This window comes from Numida meleagris, chromosome 3, assembly GCF_002078875.1.
Source record: "Numida meleagris isolate 19003 breed g44 Domestic line chromosome 3, NumMel1.0, whole genome shotgun sequence".
Lineage (NCBI taxonomy): Eukaryota > Metazoa > Chordata > Aves > Galliformes > Numididae > Numida > Numida meleagris.
In genome coordinates, this window is record NC_034411.1 from 73,728,994 (window position 1) to 73,742,276 (window position 13,283).

The 13,283-nt window shown below is 36.9% G+C and overlaps 1 long non-coding RNA gene across 5 annotated transcripts in view; it reads right to left on the reverse strand.

The window, feature by feature from the left end:
- LOC110396599 overlaps nucleotides 2,725–13,283 on the reverse strand; it is a 75,931-nt gene continuing 65,372 nt past the window's right edge. For all 5 annotated transcript variants that reach the window (XR_002437095.1, XR_002437094.1, XR_002437093.1 and 2 more), the window contains one exon: nucleotides 2,725–4,155. This is a non-coding gene — a long non-coding RNA (uncharacterized LOC110396599). The remainder of the gene's footprint in view (nucleotides 4,156–13,283) is intronic.

Consider the following 13,283-nt stretch of genomic DNA (forward strand, 5'->3'; position numbering starts at 1 on the left):
TAGTGAGACTTAAGTGGTTTATGGATTGTATATCCATGTCAGTGTTTCACTTCAGTGAAGTTATTCTTCATTTCCCAATATTATTATTATTCAGTGCCAGCCATGTGTCCTCACACTACATATGATAGTATCATAACTTCTACAAGTACACGTAAATTACTAAAGCCACAGCTTTGGACTACTTTTAGCTGTAGTGGTTGTTTTTCGTTGTTGTTATTTTGCTTGTTTTCTGAAAATAAAAAAAATGACTTTTTTATATTCCGTACTAACAGTTCATTTTATTAATATTTATAATTTTTAAATTTTTAATTATTATTTTGTCACCAATAGTAACAACATAATTGAACCTCAGGATTCTTTCATTGTCCTCCATGAGTCCTCCTGAGGTCACTGCAAGAAAGTTCAGTGTATTAAGTATTGCTGTACAGCAACTCAATTTCAAAAACACAAAGCAGATTTTCCCAATGAATTTTGCAAGCTTAATTTTGAAAGATTTTTTCAGTACTTTCAGTCCACCCTTTACTCTTAGTCAAGTCTTATTACTACTATATCGATAGACTGCTCTCTTGGTAAATTTGAATTAACTGCAGGCAGCTTTTTTCTTAAGTAGACCTCAAAAATTTCCAGAATTATTATATGGAAAACAGTTTTCTAAGGTACCAATGGGACTGTAAACATAAAGTATGTGTTATCCTGACATAGACATACCAAATGTTTGAGTTAGCCTGCCCTTTATTTGACATGATGTGAAGTATAGCCTGTCAAATAGTAGGTGGCTAGTATAGAAAACATCTTCAGATGGAAACATTTCTCATGTCATAGTATAAGAGCTCCTTCATCATCTACAATTTCATGGGCTAAGCCTTGACTATCTCAGCTACAACTGGTGTAGGAGTTCAGGTAGAACTCTTTAAGTATATGGGACTGAGGCCCTGAAATGAGAAGAAAAGTTGTCAATTAAAGAGTTGTATTCATACCTCAAATACATGTTTGCTTAACATGCTTGCTCAGAGTAGCCCAATTATCCTGTTTTTCACATTGATATAAGTGACTGCACAAGAATAGAAAAATGGTGAGAAGTATGACAATGGCATGTCTCTACTGGGATTTATCACCACTAGAGTTAAACATCCACAGGTTAGCATCCTGTGTTAAGATGGTTCCTCTTATGTGGAAAGTCAATCAGCAAGCAATATTTGAGCTGCCTGTTTTAAATGATGGTGTATGCTCCTGTATATGATGTACATATCAACATTACATACAGTATACTGTTTGTTACTGAATGGCATTAAGCAAATTTTCACTTGAAGCTGCTTTCCACCGTGTAGTGAAGAATTTACTAACCCATTTGGTACATGGGGATAATTGCAAAAAGGCATTAGAGAATAATCATTAAAGCTATGATTCTGTGATTCTTTGACTAGTACTGGTGCATGATAAACCATGTGCTGTTTCCAGGAAAATAGAACTTTCCAAGGGTTGAATATCCATAAGAACCTGAGTTACTTTTTGAAAACAGGCAAACCCAAAGTCTGTAAGAGATACATTTAAATGAAATTCAATGTATTCAGGCTATTTGAATAAGGTTACCAACCATTCACTGGAGTGACGGCATCAGTGGATGGGAGAAGGGTGACAGATGTCATCTACCTGGACTTCTCCAAAGCCTTTGATATGGTCCCTCACCACATCCTTCTCTCTAAACTGGGGAGGTATGGATTTGAAAGGTGGACTGTTTGGTGGATTAAGAACTGGTTGGCTGGTTGCAGCCAAAGGGTTGTGGTCAACAGTTCTATGTCAGAGTGGAGGCTGGTCAGAAGTGGTGTCCCCCAAAGGTCGGTGCCTTCAGCTTCTTTATCAGTGACATAGACAATGGAACCGAGTGCACCCTCAGCAAGTTTGCAGATGACACCAAGCTGAGCAGTGCAGTTGATACACTGGAGGGAAGGAAAGTCACCCAGAGGGACCTGGACAGTCTGGAGAAATGGGCCCATGTGAACCTAATGAGGTTCAACAAGGCCAAATGAAAGGTGCTACACTTGGGCTGGGGGAAATCCCAGGTATTTATACAGACTAGGGGAAGAACTCCTTGAGAGCAGCCCTGCGGAGAGGGACTTGGGGGTCCTGGTGGACAAGAAGCTGGACATGAGACAGCAGTGTGCACTTGCAGCCGGGAAGGCCAACTATATCCTGGGCTGCGTTAAAAGAGGAGTGGCCAGCAGGGAGAGGGAGGTGATTGTTCCCCTCTACTCGGCTCTTGTGAGGCCCCATCTGGAATACTGCATCCAGGCCTGGGGGCCCCAGCACAAGAAAGACGCAGAGCTCTTGGAATGAGTTTAGAGGAGGGCCACTAAGACGATCAGAGGGCTGGAGCACCTCTCCTATGAAGAAAGGTTGAGGGAACTGGGATTGTTTAGCTTGGAGAAGAGAAGGCTGCAGGGAGACCTCATTGTGGCCATCCAGTACTTGAAGGGAGCGTATAAACAGGAGGGGGAACGACTGTTTACGAGGATGGATAGCGATAGGACAAGGGGGAATGGTTTTAAACTGAGACAGGAGATATTTAGGTTAGATGCTAGGAGGTAGTTTTTCACTCAGAGGGTGGTGACACACTGGAACAGGTTGCCCAAGGCGGTTGTGGATGCCCCATCCCTGTAGGCATTCAAGGCAGGGCTGGACATGGCTCTGGGCAGCCTGGTCTAGTGGTTGTCAACCCTACTCTGAGCAGGGGGGTTGAAACTTGATCTTTGAGGTCCTTTTCAACCCAGGCCATTCTATCATGATTCTGTGATGATGATGATTCCTAGAAAAGTCAAATACAACTATTGATTATATGAAGCCCTATGAAGATCTCTTGCATCCATCATGCCAACTGAACTTTGTGACAAAATTCATTAGTTTCTAAACTGATTTAAGATATTTTAAAATTTGTCCTTTTAATCAATCCTATACTTTCAACAGCGCTAGAAAACTTAGGAAAAGACTAAGATCATACTCACTAGACACATTCTTCTCATGTGACAGAGCCACATTTATTTAGAGAATGTGACCATTCACTTGACCTCTCCCAAATAAACCTTGAGGTTTATGAGCCAAAGAGAGCAATTAACAACTCAATTGCCTATAATAAATTAACAGAAATTGATTTGTTATAATCTTCACTTTTAGTCAGTATTTCCAACTGTTCTGTTCCAACTAAAGATCTGCAGTATTTACAATATAGTCACTTATGCCAAAAGCACTGTTCAACTCTTACAAGTAGAGCGGGTAATGTGAGGAAAAATATAATAAAAAGTAAATTTTTTAACAGACAAAACCAGAAAATTTTAGCATAATTGCCACAATAGTCTAGTGCTGTATATGATAAAATATATTATCTGTGCCCTTGGAATATATGACAGCTATGCAAGACATTAATAGCCTCATGCATGCTTCTTTATGATATACAATGCATCAAATAAATCAAAATGATTTTTCTGTTATAAAGCCAACTATTTCATACCTAGAGGTAGTCAATTAAGCAGTAAGACATGACACTAGGTATATTGCACTAATTCATCTTGGGCACAGTTATGAAAGGTGTTAACTTTCTCAGGCTTTCCCCCACCCACTACGACTTCTAATGAAAGCTGAAGCTATTTGATAACTCACAGGGTTAAGTCCCTAGTAACTTGTACTCCCATTGGATATATTCCGAGGTAATTCTCCCAGGTAGCTGGGTACCAGCTTCCATACAGTGCCTGGTTTTGAGTGAAAAATTATGAATTGCCTTCAAAGCATTAACCACTCATCCTTATGTTCAGATGGAGTTAGAATAAAGTTTAAAATACAGGATATGTATGCTTGTCTGTTTGCTCAAAGCTACTGCAGTACTTATGGTTCTTACGTTAAAGGATCAAGGATATGTGAATACAGCTAAATATGTGTGAGACTGTTTATTATTTATTAATACTGGTACATACATGTGTACATGACATGACTGCTGATGTGTCTGGCTTACCTTGTTTTAAAGCTAGGATGAAACTGGATCAGACCTCAGTTTACCAGAAAAGACTCTTTCATAAGCTAAAGGGCTGGAAAAGGCCTTGGGAATTTTTCTGCAAGAGGAGGTGTACTAGTAGTCTGGACTGAAGGTAGTCACGCAGATATGTCTCCCTACAAAATCAGACAAGAAACTTTTTGTGGCAGTTAGCAAAGTACAGAAAATATTTCTTGCTATTTTATGCTGTGTATTTTAAATAGAACATCCTCATTATCATTATTAGAAATTAACAATTTAACAATTAACAATTTAACAATTAACAATAACAATTTACAATTTAACAATTAACAAATCTAACAATTTACAATTTAACAATTAACAAATTAACAATTAATCATGGAGAAGGCACAGAGGCAGAGAGGAGTCCTTATTTGAGGAAATTAATTTAAAGTGTGTGCTTAAATATTATTAACTATCTAAACAATTTTTTTTTTTGTGAGGGGAAAGTTAAATATGCCATCTATGGCTTATATACTAACATGTATTCTTACAGTTCATGTTAAGAGAAGATATCCAAAAGAAGACTGATAATTCAGGTTTTGTAAAGCTAGTCTGTTTATTCTGCACTGAATTCAAGTAGTTGCATTCATGTGAAGACTCTGAAATTATCACCACCAAAAGAATGTGAATAAAGGAATTAGTTTCTCATACAGTGCTATTTTGTCAGTGTTCAGGATATCTTAAGGGAGTTTATCGGTCTAAAGCAATCATTCCAATCACTAAACTAGTCCTAGTCATTCAGATTTTCAATGTTTCCATTGCATAAATTCAAGGTAAAGGGGTACTTGCATTGCATCCTTCAAAGATGCAATGAAAAATACCATCATAACTATCCTGTGTTTTTTTTAATGTTCAGTTTATTACGCCAATTAAAAAATATATGTATTTAATTGGAAAAAAAAATTCTGGAGTGTATTTGCCACAATAACCACAAATTTGAACAGCGTTAAGCTATGTTCCAAGACAGTATTAATTTCCTAATCCAACACTTGTTTGATAGGCAGAGAAACTGTTTCAGCCATTCAAATTTTGCCCACTTATGCCAGCAGGAAGTATGACTCAAGTCTCTTTGGTTTCTAAATTTCTGCAGCAAGTATATGTAGCATAAAAAAAAAAAAAAAAAGTATTACAAATTAATAGTAATAGTACTTTTATAGCTGAAAGATCAAACAGTCATAAGAAAGAGCTGCAGGCCATGCCAGTATTTCTGTTTTGCTGCTCTCCAGGCAGCAAAAGTATTAGTTTTTAGTATGCACCTGTACTGATAAAAAGATACATCTCTGTCATTCTCCTTTTCTTGCAAAAATACAGAAATTTCCAGCGCCACCTATTGGTATAATATGAAAACATCTGACAAGCAAATTCATTTTGCTACCTGTAGGACAGAAAGTGGAAAATATATTCCGATGAGCATCAGATGAAGAAATGATCTGTATGGTAACATATTTATTAAACATTTTGCCTTTTTTTTCGAATATTTACAACATTAAAATAACATAATGGAATTTTAAAATGGCATGGGTTAGGAGAGATCTTAAGAATCATCTAATTCCAACACCCTATTGAAGGTAGGTTTGCCAACCACAACATCAGGCTCTCCATGGCGCCATCCAACCTAGCCTTGAATGCCTTCAGGGATGGGGTATTCGCAGCTTCCCTGGGCAGCCTGTTCAAGTGTTCCATCACTCTCAAAAGTGAAAAATTTCCACCTCACATCTAACCTATATCTCCCTCTTTCAGAGGTCTCCCTTGAGCCTTCTCATCTCCAAGCTAAACAAGCCCAACTCCCTCAACTTTTCTTCATAAGAGAGGTCCTCCAGACCTCTGATCATCTTCGTGACCCTTCTCTGGACCCACTCCAACAGCTCCGAATCTTTCTTGTACACCAAGCCTGGATGAGTACTCCAGATGAGGCCACACAAGGGCAGATAGAGGTGAACAATCACCTCAATTGCCCTGCTGGCCACACCTTTTTTTAATAAGTTAAATGCAACTCAATATTTAGTTTTGGTTTCTAACTGTGGGGTGCTTTTTTGATGGATGAAAAAGTAGCCTACAAAATTCACAACAATTGCTGAAAGTAGGTGGTCATTAGTTTCTTGTGAGGTTTTCACCCAACCCTACCACTGCTGTCTAGCCTTTAAGATTCTAGACATAGCAGTTATTTCTTTTTCTTTTACAGTTTAAATAAATATAGTGCCTTCCGAGAACAACTCATTTCACCAGTTGCAAACACTTCATCTCTGGATGGAAGAAATTACCTTCTTGAGATAACTATCTTTCCCCACTGGCCACAGAAGAATGCTAGATTACTAGTTTAGACTAGACATGCAAGTTTGAGATAACATGATAGATGAATCCTGCTGCTGAGATACAGGTAAGAAGCGAGATCAAAATAGTGCAGAAAACAAAAGCCTATCTTCCTCAAATAAGATATTTAAGTACAAAAGTAAATTCAAGAATGGGAACAGCTGTACCAAAGTCAACTGAATTGTTCATTAGAGGCAGCGGAAAGGTGAAGGAAATAATATTAATAGCAAGTTTCAAACTGTTTTCATTTAAGAAATTTCAGATGGGCTTCCTGTTCATTTTCCTAAAAGCATTCATGACACATCAATCAATGTTTTCATAAATAGTTATTAAAATGTTTTCTGAAGCCTGTTCTTAGTAAATGAATCAACTTCATCAACCATTGAAACAATTTCCTTTACTTTGATTTCCATACATACTGACAGAATCTTGAGGTAAAAAACCTACTAGAAATACAGAAACTCAGCATTTAAAAATAATTGTACTGAAACAGATCTGAACCTGATGATCTATGTAGGAACTTGTATCAGGGAAAAATAAATAAATAAATGAATTAATGAATCTTTTGCAAAATAAATTAGTTAATAATTGGAAAAGTCAATTGATAAGTATTTCATCCACTCAACAAGTGAAAATTCACATGGTATGTTAAGAGTTCATTTTCTGCTTTAACTTTTTTCATCTCATGTTTAATAAACAAGCACTGTCATTTGATTTTCAATGATATTTGCATGTTCACTTGCTCCTGGAATAGTTTGCTTCGAAAGTAATACCTCTTATTTATTTTCATGGAAATTACAACAGTACGAAGAGAACAATAATACTGTTTGATAGAGCAAATTCTCAGCTACAAAACATTACTTTTCAACATAGTCACTACCATTAGTTATGCATTTTTTTTTCCGGCAATGAGCAAGAGCCTGCATGCTGCACTTGTAAAAGTCTGCACCACCAGAGGTGACCCACTGTTTCACAGTATTGGTAGAAAAATTTTGCCCACATAGTCCATCTTTCATAGGCCCAAACAGACAAAAGTCAGAAGGCACCAAATTCAGACTATACGGTGGGTGTGGTAGGTAGGACAGTCCAGCCAAGATTGGCAATGTGCTCCATGGTCTTCAAACTGGTATGAGGCCTGCCGTTATCATGTTGCAAGAGAAAGGTTGTCTTCTCTGGCCTTACTCAAGCCTTCAGCTTAGTCAAAGTTTTGATGTAGTGGTCAGAGTTGATAGTTTTTCTGAGTTCCGGGAAATTCAGAAGGACCACTCCTTTCTCGTCCCCAAAGACAGTACACAGTACTTCATCTGCTGAGGGCTGTGCTCAGTACTTTTTCTTTGACAGGGAATTCACATGTCACCATTCCATGGACTGCTGTTTTGAATCCAGCTTGTAGTGGTATCAACATGTGTTGTCACCAGTAATGATGTGATCCAGGAAACTGTCACCTTCAGCCTCGTATTTGTTCAGTAGGTCCTGACAAACTTGCATATGGTGTTCTTTCTGTTCCTGTGTAAGCGTTCATAGGACCCACATGGCACAAAGTTTTGCAATATTCCAATGTTGCCACCATCACTTCCAACACACTGAAACTGGTATTCAGCTCCATAAACAGTTCCCTGTTTGCAATCTGCCAATTCACTTGAAAGAGATAATCAAGAAGCTCTTTATTTTGTGGTGTGACAGCTGTGCACGGCAGACCAGAAGGTGGCTTGTCTTTCATGTCGCTGTCGCCACTGCTGAAATGCACCACCCACCACCCTCGCTGTGCTCACATCCACTGTTCCATAAATGTTCAGCAAGTGTCTATGAATGTCAGTGGGTGACATTTTTTCCACAGGGAGGAATTCAGTGACACACCTTTGCTTCATACACACTTCCACCTCAGACGCCATTTTGTCAGATTGTTTCTCTGCTGCCATCTATCACATGGCAACAAAATGTGACAGAACATTGGTGGGAAGATTCAACCTCTTCTGCCATACCACCAACATCTGCCTCTGAAATCATGGACAAACATAATAAAATAGGAGGCATTAATTTTGGAGCATCCCTTGAAGAATGATTTTCTTTGATTGTTTAAAATATCAGTTTCAGAAAAAGATCAAATAAAAAGGCAATACTATAGAAGGAAAAATTATAACAGACAACATGAATTAACAGAAGCTCTCGGGATGCCTATGGAGAAAGTCAAAACTGAGAGAAAAAGAACCAGATTGGTAAAAAGAAACAAGGCTGGAGAATAAAAGTCTGCTTTCTCTCCTGCAGTAATCAGTGGGATAAGTCCTATTGCCTTTAAAAGGAAAAGATCAGACTGTCTTTACAGCATGTGTTTATTCTGCTTTTGAGGTGGTATTCATACTTCTATTTATGTCTTAGTCCATGATGTAGCACTCCTTTGTTTCATTTAGCGTCCCCTTCTAACCTGCATTCCTCTGTGCTTTTTTTTTCCTCCTTATGGTCGCTAACTATGCTGAACCCAGTTTCACTACTGCTTGTATATTTGAATAAAAAATAGTTGTCTGACTTATCTAATGTTGTGGCAGGAGAAAGACTTAATCGTTCAAGGATTATTATTATTTTGTCTCATGCTCTGTTTCTCTCTTTCTCTTGTAAGGTATTGCAGAGCCTATAATGAAATGAATCAAAATGACTACTTAGAGATCAGAAAAGAACCTGACATACACACAAAATACTCTTCAAACACTGGTCTGAACTAATCTGCCAAAGGGATTTTTCTGTTTCAGTTATAGGATTGAATTCTCCCTTGTGTTTTTCTCCTAATGTGATTGCACTGATGCAAAATCAAAAGCACTGGTAAGAAGGCTGTAATATTTTCATTCTGAAGGTCTTCATAAAAACTCCAGAATCTGAACTATTTTCTGGGGTGGTCTGATGGAGTGATAGCAACATGGAAGGCATTAGCATCCATAGGGCAGATTCTCTGCTCTGGCCCTTTTCTCACTGTACACATTCAAGAAGGTGTAGGCTTCCCTCAGCAAGGAAGGTGCAACTGTGTGGCTGCTTGGCACTTGAAGTTTCTATTCCACTTGTACTGATTCAACTATCACAAAGTAGGCTAAAGCCGCTACTCTTAAGGACTGCTGCTGAGAAGTACTAAATCAGATGATGACATTTTCTCAGTAAAAGAAAGTTTAGGGATAAATTCACACAATGTAAAGTTTTAACATGAATTATGAAATTCAGGATGACATTTAGTGTTTTCATATTTAGTGTTTTATTAGCAAATACCCCAAAGAGTGAAGCTAGCAGAGAAGCCTGAGCAGTGACTGGCAGATCCTGACAATATTTCCACCAGAATGAGCTGCACTTCTCTGTTTGCCGTGATCAATGTTTGGTCCAAACACCTCCAGCACCTTCAGATTCTTTCAATCAGCCTCTTTCCTCAACTTATTTAGCCTTCTTTCTGTCTGCTATAGTGTCTTTACAAAGAAATACTTTAAAATAACCATTTTCAACAAATCAAGAAAATAACACAATTCTGTTTCTAGTGAACTTTGCTCTCTTTTTGTATGTTACATCTTTCTCCTGCCCCCTGTAACAATTTATCAGGAGAACATTCAGGGTTGGAGCAATGACAGCACTTCTGTATTGGATCACAAATTTGCTTTTGAAACTAAACCATGACAGTTAATTCTGCGCAGAATTATGCCTGTATCTGAGAAAAGTTTGATTTGAGTATGTTACTATAATGTGGAAGGCCTAATGTAAGAAAGGACATTACAAAATTCTATGACTGGATTGTCCTTTTATGTTGAATGATCAGCAGAAGCCACCTCTATTACACAGAAACAGTGTGAGTACATGTAGCTGCACCAGAGGATGCAGGCTTTGTAAGAAAAAGTATGGGACAACATAACTGCAGAGCTTGGCACAGAACAACTGAGGCCTAGCCTGAAAGGATCCAAATGCTAGTTGACCGTATGATACCGAAATAAGAGGTACTAAGCAATAAGGAAGCTTAATTGTAACAATGGTTTTGGGGGGCCAGTTCTAAACATTTTTCCACTAATTCTTTCCCACTGAAAACATAATATAAAATATAAGCATTATTCTACTCAGAACCTAAGTATAGGGCTAACCAAATTTAATTCCTCTAGAAGTTTTAATAATGATTGAGCAAAAATGTGTTGAATTTCAGCAGCTTTTCTGACTATTTTAGAGAAAGAATTTCTGACCACTTGTCAGAGGGATAACTCTATTGCACTGATATTTAGTGCAAAAGGAAGACAAGGGATTATTAAAATAATCAGAAGCAAACTCCTATGATGAATCTGTATGCTTCTGAATGCTTTCATATGGAAACATTTGTGATGTTATAAACTATATGGAGGACAAAGGTGAGTAGTGGCTGAGCATTGTTACAAATGGATCTGTGTACCTGATGCATCAGGGAAAATTCACATCTCAGAGGAATTAAGCAGTTTTTTTGAATTGCTGTGATATGTCAAGAGCATTAGCCACAGAAACGAAGTTTTCAGTATGCATAATTTACTTAGGACACATAGACAAAGAATACTTCTCATTTAAAATCTTTACTCTTCTTTCACTCTTTATTTTGTCTGCCACAAACATAATAATTCATCCTGTGAGATTTGTACCAAGGCAAATACAGTTTGAAAGGTTCCAGAAGAGCTCTAACAGTGGGGATGCCCTCTAAAAAGATCACTAAATCCTAGTCAATTTCTTTTTTCAGTCAATACCCACTCTGAGTATAGAGACCCATATTGGAGTCACTTTACCATGGCTAAAATTACAGGCTCTTCACAATGCTGTGGTTCACTTCCATTCCTTTTCCATCATAAAGCTCTAAAATAACACTATTGGCAGATGAAGTCCTAAAACTGGATCAAGTCTAGGTGTCTGTCATCAGAGACATCATACATACTAAGAGGAGGAAAATTAATTGATACATATGCTTTCAAATACTACTTGGCATTTTTCAGATCTTGTGTATTTTTCACAATTGATGTTAAATTCAGTTGATTTTACATACAGCAAGATATTGCTGGCACTATACTTCTCTCGTCTACACGTAGACACAGTCAACTACACAAACTTCCAGCCTATCAAGATACAAACTACCCCTTTTTTGTGAAATTTTATGTTTCAAATACATCAAAAGACAAAAATCCTGCGGGAAAATTGTGCCCCATTCCATGACTCCTTTTGTCACTAAACAGAACCTTAAACCTCTTCAGTGCCTTTATAAGGGGCTTTGCTTCTCAGATGCATTATCCCACCCACTTCCTCTCCATATCTTATTGTCATCCCTTTTGAGGTTTATTTCCCTGTTTGTCCTTTTCAAATGCTGGCATTTGTAAGAAGGGACTTTAAAAGACATTATGCTCAAGTCTTGATGGAAATGGTCTTCTCATTGATACAACTGCCCATGCTTCCTTCACTCTCTTTGAAAAGGAATCTGGGAAATAACAAATAGTAAGCTGCTAGGACAGCCTTTGTTTTAAAGTAGCTCATTTGTTTCCATCCCCAAATTATATATAAAAAAGATATTTGCCAGGGAAGGGATTTCTCCTGTTGAAATTATCAACAGTTTTGCCGTTGAAACAAGTGGTAGTAAAAGTGGATCTAGACTGGTTTGTACAGCTCAAGGATGTGTTCTGTAACTGTATAGCTCAAAACAAACCTATGAAAACTTCTTGGAAGAAAAACAAGAAAATATTGATCTGCTTTTACAATAAAGGAAATAATGGTATGCCTATGGAGTACTTGCACATTTCTTTACATTAAATACTCAATTCTGCAAATTTCAGAGTGCATGCTTGCAGGAGTCAAGTTAAATATTTCATAGGCTGGCTCTACAGCTCAGATAGAGCAGTGTAAATCAAGAATAATTCTATTACAGACGATTAAGTTATACCAGTATGAGCCCGGAAGAAGTGTGAGAAGATTGCAAACCTGTAATTACGTTTCCAGAACAGATAGAGCATCACTGGTATTTAAAAGGACATTGTTCAATAAATTAGTACTCAGTGATATACAGCAAAGAAAAGCTTGCATGGTAGCTTACAATGACTCTGTTGACCCGTTTTAATCAACAAAATACACAGATTTTATTTTAAATTTTCCCTAAAACTATGGAAGCCCAAAAATCCTTAGCAACTACCGTAATCTGAATCTGTCACATCTTCAGCTAATGACAACAATGAACCCATGAAAATGTATACAGGCTAATTAATGAGACAAACTTCAAAGGTTTGTAATTTTATATTTTTTCTATGTATTTATATTTCATATATCTCTTTGTGAGCTGTAATCAATGTTCAAAAGAACTGGCTCAGGAAATAAATCTAAGAGGATAGTAAATAATAAAGTGTAGACACTGGAATAATTTTTTGTTCTCATTGAAACAGGTATGTATTTCTGATTAACTACACACAAAATTATCCTTTGAAAGATGTTTAATAAATCTAGTTACAAGTTTAAGTGAGAAAGAGAATCGAGACTCCTTAAAAAATTTATATATATATATATATATATATATATAAAACTGTTTTTAAACTAGACAGTAAATTTTGTGGGTTTTTTTCCTATGAATTATGAGATTAAAGTAATTTGTACTTAAAAAATATATATGTATTAAAATATATATATTAAAAATATATGTATTCTAACATTTATTTATTTTGGATTTCTAGCAAGTTCATTTGTTCCCAACATCCTAAAAAGGAAAACAATGGAATAACAAATTAATGAGATTTATCTCTAACTAAAATAAATATTATTTTTGCCTATAAAGAATTTTATAAGAAACTATACCTCTATCACCACAATATACTTCAATAAGAATAGTCCAATTTACAACCCTAGCGTGTGATAACCTTCAGTGACAAACTAGGAAAAAATTTGAAGCTTTCATTTTTAAAAGCTTTCTGCCTCTCAAGCATTCTCT